General features: G+C 49.6%; 1 protein-coding gene across 6 annotated transcripts in view; it reads left to right on the forward strand.

The window, feature by feature from the left end:
• Ack-like (activated Cdc42 kinase-like) overlaps nucleotides 1-7,500 on the forward strand; it is a 42,313-nt gene that overhangs the window by 13,388 nt on the left and 21,425 nt on the right. Inside the window, exon 1 of one of the 6 annotated variants that reach the window (XM_086551576.1) lies at nucleotides 2,903-3,057. The exons of the other annotated variants lie outside the window; for them this stretch is intronic. The gene's annotated coding sequence lies outside the window, so the exon portion shown is untranslated. Of the gene's footprint in view, nucleotides 1-2,902; nucleotides 3,058-7,500 lie in introns of those variants that run through there. 6 annotated transcript variants of the gene reach the window in all.

Raw genomic sequence — 7,500 nt, forward strand, 5'->3', positions numbered from 1 at the left:
CCGTCACTTGAGGATGTCAAGACTCCTGGCATGCGTTGTGGCCTTCTTTGCCTTTCGGTGTTGTTGTTCTTGTTTTGTTGTATTGTGATCTCCTGGAGTCTGGAGACTTTTTATATATAATTAGTAATAATAGTAGTGGTAGTATTAACAGTAATAGTAGTAGTAGTAATCTTTGTCATGTAGTTTTTTGTTTTTATTTTTATCGGTTGAATCCTAATGCAGTAAGTCTCCTCACTTGTTGAATCTCTCGGCGGAAATACGAGTAGCTCGTCCGAGATTTTTTTCCTCGTCTGCTTGAGTGATTCGTCAGCTGTTTCCAGAAGAGGGTTGCGCAAGGGGTCAGAGGATTTGGGGGAGGGGGGAGGGGGGAGTAGTGTTAGTAGCAGGAGTTCCTCGACGTTGGTCACCGCGCATTGCCGGCATTCCGCGGCCAGAGGGGAGTCATTTCCTGAGTGCGCCTCGCCTCGCCCTCGATTTTTTTCTCTCTTGGTGCCGGGTAGCTGTGGCACTCCCGAGGCTCCCCCTTGCTGACCCTCCGTGATACTCGCACCCTCTCGGTTTCCCACCGCGGCCTCCCGCGCCGCGCCTCTCCCCTCATAGCCTCTTTTTCTCATGCCCTTAGGCGTCCTTCCATTATCCCTCTTTCCCCTCGTCCCTCCCTTTGCTCTCCCCTCTGTGCATGCCTTGGGGCGGCCTTCCCTTCCCCTCCTCCTTCGCCTCTCTGCATGCCCTGAGGCGCCCTTGGTCCTCATTTCCCTTCCTCCTCCCTCCCTCCTCCCTCTCTCCTCCTCCCTCCCTCCTCCTTCGTCCTTCTCTTTTCTCTTTCGCTCTCTTCCCCTCCCCCTCCTATTCCCTGCTTCCTTCCCCTCGCTCTCCCCTCCAGGTAAGTCAGCCCTGCACCCGACGCATTCGATGCATCGGGGCGACGCCTCTCGTTGCAAAGGTTTCTCCTCCCCCTTTTCTCTCTTTCTCTATTCCAGGCTCTTCTTTCTCCTCGCTCTTGCTGCTCGTATGCCACACCGGCCTCATGACCTAAGCCCTCTCTCCCTCTCTCTCTCTCTCTCTCTCTCTCTCTCTCTCTCTCTCTCTCTCTCTCTCTCTCTCTCTCTCTCTCTCTCTCTCTCTCTCTCTCTCTCTCTCTCTCTCTCTCTCTCTCTCTCTCCCTCCCTCCTTGCAACGTACGTGCATTACCTCCTCCCCCCCCCCAAAAAAAAAAAAAAAAAAAAAAAAAAAAAAAAACAAACTAGCTTTCCACCTCAGCAGTTTTAGAAAAAGTTCTCCATTTTCCCCATCTTCCTCTCGAAAGTTGGCTAAACGTTGTATCATTGTTATACGCCCGTAATCCGCGTCAGTAATCCTCGGCTGGGTGATCATTTCGGTGATTTCGCCGATTTCACCAAATAAATCTGTTGGCGGGAAAGAGAGGGAGAGTTGCGGGAAACATCGCTGATGGCCTGAGGTTGTCATTTTTTTATTTGTCTATTTATTTTTATTGTTTTCATGCATTTATTTGCTTATTATTGTTGTTGTTTTGTTGTTGTTGTTGTTGTTATTGGTGACTGTGTGTGTACGTGTGCGTGTGTTTATGTATGTAGATGTTAAAAGTATTTTATTAGCATAATCATGATGTGGATAATACTCGCACATATTCATATTCGATCCTTTCGTGGGATAATTTCCTCTCTCTTGTGCCCTTCCCGCGGCCAAGGATTCTTTCTGCTTAGGGTCTGCCGTCGCTGGTTCGCAGAATCTCGTTCATCGGCCGATGGCTCGCTGCGTCTCTCTCTCTCTCTCTCTCTCTCTCTCTCTCTCTCTCTCTCTCTCTCTCTCTCTCTCTCTCTCTCTCTCTCTCTCTCTCTCTCTCTCTCTCTCTCTCTCTCTCTCTCTCTCTCTCTATCTCTCTCTCTCTCTATCTCTCTCTCTCTCTCTCTCTTCCTGCTTTGATCAGCAATCGCTTTTCTTGTCAGGTTTTCCGGATGAACGTTCTCTTTTATTCTTGTTTTCACTTTTAGTCTTCTTGTTATTGATACTTGCGTGTTTTTTTTTCCTTTAATTCGTTTCTTCTCTCTCTTTTTCCGTTTCTTCCTCGTGTTCCTCTCTTATTCCTCTTCCTCCCCCTCCTCCTCCTCCTGACACTGGCATTGGTATGACGGATCGGCTGATGACGTCATGTGTTTACTTGGGGTAGGCGTCGGGTGCATGGCGGGCGCGCATGTCCTCGTTTTCGTTTGTGTCGGGGGAGGGGGTCAAAAGGGTCCCGCGATTCTTTGGGATTCGGGAATGTTTGTGTAATGGTCGGCGGTTGGTAATTCTTCTGTGTTTGTGTCTGAGTCTGTACGAGGCGGTTTGTGTTGTACAGAAGGGTTATTGTGGGGTAGTGTGTGGGAGAGTGCGTGCGTGCGTGCGTATAGGGGTTTGATAGCGTATGCCGGAGACCGTGTCATGTGTGGGTGAGGCTCTGCCACCGCGGCGCCGATAGAGAGTGCAATGATTCAGACACCATAGACTTCCTGCGTTCACTTTCCGCGCTGTCCTGTTTTCCATTTCCGTGAAATCTGCGGCGTCGCGGACCAGTGATGCATGGGCATAGCATTACATTACAAATTTAGAATGTATCGCATTTATATATTGTAGTACATCAAGCGAGATAAAATAATTGCACATCTATTCGCCCCGACGTAATGTTGCGGCTGGGTGGTCTTTCGCGCGCCCCGGCAGCGCTGGCGCCAGCAGCTATTGAGTGAGGCGCTGTCATGAGGCGCTGTCATGTGGCGCTGTCATCTTAACGGGCGGGTGACGATAACGCCGATACAACCCACACACGCCACCTCCAGCACCGTAGGTGGCTCTCGCCGGAGCATCGTCAGTCAGTCTGGCGTTCGCTCGCCTCCATTGCGTATGGCTCCCGCCCTCCCTCCCGCCGCCTCCCCTTGTACTTAGTCGCGGCGTGGAGTTGATCACGTGCAGTCACTGCTTGCACTGGCGTGCGTGCGTGCGTCAGAGGATTGCTTGCAGAGGATTGCTTAGGAAACAGCGTGCGCCGGGGGGTCGTTGCAGGTAAGCTCGTCTCACATGACATTGTCGTTTTAGTCGAAGTTTTTAATTATGTCTTCGCGGTTTTCCAGTTGTGTTTGCTCTCGCTCTCGCGTATGTACACTTTCCTTCACGAGACGCCCTGGGCCGCGCCGAGCAAATTTCGGACTGTTTGTTCACATATCAGGACGTCGTCTGATTAAATCTCCAGAAACTCAGAACGGCCGCGCTGTTCCTTAATTACGGCGCCGCTGGAGTGCGACCCCGCCACGAAACCCAATTACTTCACGGCGTCACAAGCAATAAACAAGATCGCCGTCACAGATTCCTTGCCTTGGAAACATCTCGCCCGGAATTTGTTTACTTTATTTCTGCGGCATGTGTTTTTTTCGTCTCCCTCTCTCGAAATGTATAAATGCCTTTGAATGAGACGTTTCGAGGGATTAGTGGCCTTTTATAAATGCGCCGTGAACTTGCGGACTCACGATGACCGTGTCGAGGAATGCCGTGGTCAGCGTCGAGAATCTTCATGAAATGTGGGAGCGTTGCGGCGGCCGCCATGTGATGGTAAACAGGCCGCGAGGGTGCGCTGGCGTGTGAAGCGTGATTTCACATTTTATGCTGTCGTCATTATTACTTAGAAGATTTTTATTATTAATTTTGTTATTATGATTACTGTTGTAAGCATCGCTATTGTTATTTTATTTTACTATCATTATTTTATTTTGTTTTATTATTTTCATCATTACTATTACTATTGCTACTACTACCACTACACCTATGACTCCGACTACTACTACTACTACTATTACTACTACTACTACTACACTACTACTACTACCACTACTACTACTACCACCACTACTACCACAACTACTACCACTACTATTACTTCTACTACGTCTACTACTACTACTACTACTGTAGTTTTTGTTGTTGTTATAATTAGTTTGCAGATTGTCTGTGTGTACCTCATCAATAGACAAATAAATGTGTTAGTCGGCGGGAAGGAGTTGCGTGCGCCGTGATGAGAAGCCACCTGTCTGCAATTTCATATGGAGGGCAGGTGGAGGCTCATCGGCGTACTCTCCCGACAGGTGAGATGCGAGAGGGGAGGGGACGGGGTGGAAGAGGGGTAGGGGGAGAGGTGGGGTTGGCAGAGGGGTAGGAGGAGAGAAGGGGGGAGGGGGGGGAGTGTGTGTGAAGTGTGGTTGCGAGAGACATCTCAGGTTGTGGGGCTGAGGGCAGGCAGGCGCCCGCCACGATTCGACCCGCGGGCTGTGTTGTTGCACTTAAATTGAGCCAAGTTGACGCCGGCCGCTTGTTTGGTTGTTTTATGGGGGGTTCTCCTCTCTCTATTTATTTATTTATTTATTTATTTCTCCCTTTCTCTCTCTCTCTCTCTCTCTCTCTCTCTCTCTCTCTCTCTCTCTCTCTCTCTCTCTCTCTCTCTCTCTCTCTCTCTCTCTCTCTCCTCTCTCTCTCTCTTTCTCTCTCTCTCTCTCTCTCTCTCTCTCTCTCTCTCTCTCTCTCTCTCTCTCTCTCTCTCTCTCTCTCTCTCTCCTCTCTCTCTCTTCTCCTCTCCTTCTCTCTCTCTCTCTCTCTCTCTCTCTCTCTCTCTCTCTCTCTCTCTCCCCTTCCTTTCTCTCTCTCTCTCTCTCTCTCTCTCACTCTCTCTCTCTCTCTCTCTCTCTCCTCTCTCTCTCTCTCTCTCTCTCCTCCTCTCTCTCCCTCTCTCTCTCCTTCTCTCTCTCTCTCTCTCTCTCTCTCTCTATATATATATATATATATATATATATATATATATATATATATATATATATATATATTTCTCTCTCTCTCTCTCTCTCTTTCTCTCTCTCTCTCTCTCTCTCTCTCTCTCTCTCTCTCTCTCTCTCTCTCTCTCTCTCTCTCATCTTTTCTTTTTCCTCCTTCTCCCTCCCACCCTCCCATCATCCTTGCTTTCCTTCCTTCCTTCTTCCTTTTTTTCTCCTCCCCTTTATTCTTCAATCTCTCCTTCCTTCCTCTCTACTTTCTTCCCTCTCTCCCTCCCTCCCTCCCTCCCTCCTTCCTCAAGGTCACGTCGAAGAGCTTCCTCTCTCTACTCTTGTGCTCGCTCTCTTGAGGCAAATTGCACCAGCGCTTCACAATGTTTACGGCTCTGCAACCACGGAGACTTCTTGTGAGTGCGTTTTGCATCTTGAGTGTATTTCCTTTTCTTCAGTCAGTGTTCAGAGTCAAGTGGGATTTTTTCTGTATAGATTCTGGATTGCCAGTGGCGAGGGTATGTTTTTTTTTTTTTTTTTTTAATTGTTAAGTGATTTTCGGAGAGGTGCACTCACGTACCTAGACGAGAGTGTGCGTGTCTGTGGCATGTGTTTGACGTGTCTTTAACGTGCGCGTGACGTGTCTCTTTTCGGGTTGTGATTAGTAGAGATTAGAGGGTTGTTCGCACACTTCCAGATCCCAGTTAGGGAAGTTAGGGAGCGCAAGGAAACGGCAAAATACAAATGCGTGACAGCCCCGCGTAACACAAGACGTGGATTAGTGTCCGACTAGCTTTGATCCCCTCAACTCGCGAGGCTGAAAGGTGGTTGTTTTTCATTTCCGGAGGAGAAACGGAGGCGGCGTTCCGGACTCTGTTGTAGTAGTCTGTTGTTGCTCGAGATGAGAAGACGGAAGGATGGTGTATTTGACTAACAGCAGGATAGAAGTTGATGGCAGTTTGCTGGTTCCCCGTTTCCGAGCAAAAGCTCTGTGTATGTATGTGTGCGAGCGGGCGCACGAGCGCGTGTGTGTCTGTATACATTTCGGTTTGGATTAAAGAATCTTCATTCGCACAGTGCTGTATAATCAATGTGAGGTGTTCCTCTCAATCGAGCGACGCGAGCCAACTCATATTCTGTCAATGGAATGAAATTAAATGATTCGCTCCAGTGGCTTAGCACTGGCCATAGTGCCGATGCCGCCGAGTGTTCAGTGTCCTGTCGAAGAGCAATATGGCATTCTCAGTCAATACCCCCCCCCCACACACACACACACACTGATTCCAGGTGCCAGGCCTTTCCATTCGCCCCAGTGTCATTCATGGGCAGAACTGCACCCAGTGCCCCCTCAGACTAGTTGTTGCCTGAACGGCGGAAGGAAGACACAGGACAGGTTGACAGGTCGACGGACGGGCTCGGAGGGTGAGACACTTGATCTGGTCGACCTCGCCGCAACACCGCCCGCCTACGCATGTCCAATCAACTGGTCTGAAATGCTATATTCACTCACCATAGAAGTGCCACTTTCGCCTTGGCCTCCCCCCTCTCCCCTCTCCTCCCCTCCCTCCCCTCTCCTCCCCCTCTCTTTAGAGCTGGCGTGGTTTTCCGATCGGTTTGTCACCGAATGAACTTTAAATTTCTCTGGCTTTTAAAGGTAGTCTCTCTTTTCGTGAACTCCTTGATTCTCCTTGGCCCGTCAACATCAACCAAAAAAATATGAAAAAAAATGACTTTGCGTTTCCATGCGGTTGGCCTTTTTATGATGCACGACGAGCAACGTTGCATCAGTCCATGTGTAAAGAAAGGGAGTGCAAGAGGGAGGCACGAAGCCAGATTATAGAGCCTCGAACACTCTCCCGGGCGACAGTGAGCGCCTGTCGGTTGTGTTGTTTTTGCCTGATATGCCGGCTTGTTTACGCTTCTGAGAATCTCTCTCTCTCTCTCTCTCTCTCTCTCTCTCTCTCTCTCTCTCTCTCTCTCTCTCTCTCTCTCTCTCTCTCTCTCGCTCTTTCTCTCCCACCCTCTCTCTCCCACCCTCTCTCTCCCTCTCCCACCCTCTCTCTCCCTCTCCCACCCTCTCTCTCCCTCTCCCACCCTCTCTCTCTCTCCCATCCTCTCTCTCTCTCTCTCTCTCTCCCATCCTCTCTCTCTCTCTCTCTCTCTCTCTCTCTCTCTCTCTCTCTCTCTCTCTCTGTATATATGTGAGTCTGTGTGCGTGTATCTGTTTGTGCGAGAGTGAAAGAAAGAAAGAAAGAAAAAGAATGAGGAGGAGGAGGAGGTGGACGAAGGAGTGGTCGCTTGTGGTTAGTGGTTAGAGGCTGTTGGTTTGCGGTTGACTGATAAGGATAGCGGAGTCGCCGTCGTTGCTATAGAGAGACGCTGATATAGTAGTTAGTCATGTGTGTTGGTCGACAGTGAGACTCCGTAAATGATGAAGTTGTGGCGATCGCAGTGCCGGGCGACGAAAGAGTGACACGCGGCGCCTTGAGCAACTTGTCCCTTCGTCCGCCCGTTCCACTCTTCGCCAAATCGCCGCTTGATGTTAAACCACTTCCCAGAGGCGATCAGTGACGATTTTACGCTCGTGTTACGATTCTTGATACGAGTAATATCGAAGCAGGAGGTTGGAACAAGAGAGTGTCTATGTGAGGAGCGGATGCTGGGAAAGGAAGCGAGGAGGATGCGCGGGCAAGTGGGATGG

This window comes from Penaeus japonicus, unplaced genomic scaffold (assembly GCF_977035675.1).
Source record: "Penaeus japonicus unplaced genomic scaffold, GWHDUDI00000001_assembly GWHDUDI00000025, whole genome shotgun sequence".
Taxonomy (NCBI): domain Eukaryota; kingdom Metazoa; phylum Arthropoda; class Malacostraca; order Decapoda; family Penaeidae; genus Penaeus; species Penaeus japonicus.